This window comes from Egretta garzetta, unplaced genomic scaffold (assembly GCF_000687185.1).
Source record: "Egretta garzetta isolate BGI_Z169 unplaced genomic scaffold, ASM68718v1 scaffold229, whole genome shotgun sequence".
NCBI lineage: Eukaryota > Metazoa > Chordata > Aves > Pelecaniformes > Ardeidae > Egretta > Egretta garzetta.
Genome location: NW_009270000.1, coordinates 915,743 through 918,099, shown reverse-complemented (window position 1 = coordinate 918,099; position 2,357 = coordinate 915,743).

The following is a 2,357-nucleotide window of genomic DNA, read 5'->3' as shown; positions in this document are numbered from 1 at the left end:
GCCACCTTGTGTCACCCTTCCAGCTTGGGATGCCGAGGAAGCTCACTCACTTGCAGCCTCTCCATCCAGACCTTACCTGACAGGAGGGGAGAAGGAAACAGAAGCTCAAAGGCCAGTCAAGGAATTCACCAGAAGGGAACATTTAATGAGCGGCGGTGGAAAAGCAGGCTCAAAGCAGATAAACAGATGTGATGGAGTGAAAGGTCTGTGCCCAGTTAGACCTTTGTTGTCCACAGTGGAATGGGCTGCTCAGAGAGGTAGTGGAGGCCCCATCCCTGGAAACATTCAAAACCAGGCTGGATGGGGCTCTGAGCAACCTGATCTAGTTAAACGCACCCCTGCTCACTGCAGGGGGGTTGGACTAGATGACCTCTAAAGGTCCCTTCCAACCCAAAACATTCTATGATTCTATGATTCTATGAAACACAGATTTACCGCGTGTGAACAGGCTGCTCTGCATCATGAGACTGGGCTAAACTGGTGCCGCAGTTAATTCGGGCCACAACAGAGCCTTAGGGGATGAATTCAAAGGTGGAGTAAAGATACGGTCCTCATCCAGACTCAACAAAGTATAAATCATTTGAATGTACATCCAGTGACAAATGTAACCTGTGCCTCCTTCTGACCTGCAAGGTGCCATGCACCAAAGTCTGAGGGAGACATTGCCTGAAGCAGCAAAGCAGTCTGTGAAATGCATAATTTTGCAGAACGTCACCCTTTACTCAGCACTTTTGATAAAACAGCTCAAACCCCATATTCTTCACCAGGTACACGTTTTGCTCACTGCCAAAGGCACTCCTGTCCGTACCTTAAGCTAGACCCCCAATTCAGAGGTGCATTTAAGAAACAGAGGAACCAGAGGACGCTCCTTGGGCAAAAAAACCCACATTCTGGTTTTGAAGGCAGAAGGAATCCTTTAAAAAAACAAACCCAGCAAACCCTCACAATTGTACCAAATGTTATCTGAAGACAAGGTCACCTGACAAAACATGACAAATACTAATAAACCATAAACAGGCAACAACCAAGCTTCTCATCCCAGCAGTGAACTACTCAGGAAAAATCTTCCCCTCTCGCACAAAAGATAAAAAACACTGCACAAAAAAAGATATCGGCTCCAGAGCCCTTCGCTTCCTGCCCTCTCCTGCTACCGGGGCCACAACACAATTGCCTCCTTTGTTTCTCAGGAGCACAACCTGGCTTATCCGATCCGTATCTGATGTGTGCAGCCAGGCTGTGTTTAAATCCTGCGGCTTCATCCTACGCCACATCTCCAAGACCTTCCTCCCGCGCTGCCAGCCTCTTCTCTGGTCGTTTAGTGTTTCACGCTTAGCCCAAGGGTATTGCCCTTTGGCCATGTGTTTATAATAATATTTTTGTTTCTCTGGAGTTTTTAATATTTGCAACACATATGTATGTTTTATATACATATATTATATATATATTATATATATTTATATAGACATTTATATGCTTTTTTAATATATACACTTTTTAATATTTGCAACACTGCACGCTGTGCTTGCTAGGGATGAATTTTTTTTAAAGCTTTTAATACTTTATTCATTAATCTCCTAATTTTGAAGAGCCCTTGTGGCATTTGAAACAGAGAAGTGGAGATGGGCAAAGATAGTTTTGTCAGTAGGTGACCTGGCTCCCTGCTCACTAAAATCTAAAACATAAGATAAAACCTTTTTTAATCCCCGTGAGTTGATCTAGCAACAGGCAGCAATGTATTTTAGGGGAAGTCTATTAAAATTATTTAACAGACTGAGCTCAGCGGTCTTTCAGTCACAACTACCACTTAGGCACTTTGCTCAAATCGTGTGCAAATATAGTATTTTACAATATTTACTGAAATGTAAGAAATTTAAGGAAAATAAAGAAAGGAAGAAGAAATGACTGAAACAAGTCTAGACTAAAAGTTTTGAAATGAACAGCACTGCATCCTTTGGAAAGAGAGACTAGGTTGGATTGAGAGTCCTACTTCAAAAGAAATCTATGTTTGAAATATTAAAAATGAAGTTGATGAACAAGACTATAAATTTAAGTCCCGAGGCAAAAGCCCTGTGCCCCAGCCTGCTCCCCCCATGCCTTTTGGGCACTCACTGGAGATGCCAGAAACTTGGCCCTCAGCTCCCTGCTCCAGTGCTGAAAATATTAAAGCTTTGTCACAAGTTTTACAAAAATCTCAAAGCTTTGTGGTATCTTTGAATCGAGGAAATATAAGAGAACCTAAGTTTTCATTGAAAAGGGAACAGCTTTTCTAGAGAGAACTATGAAAATGTGATTTGTGATGAATTACAGAGGTTAAGAAAATACACACCAAGTAGGAAAGCAAATAGTAAGAAAACCTC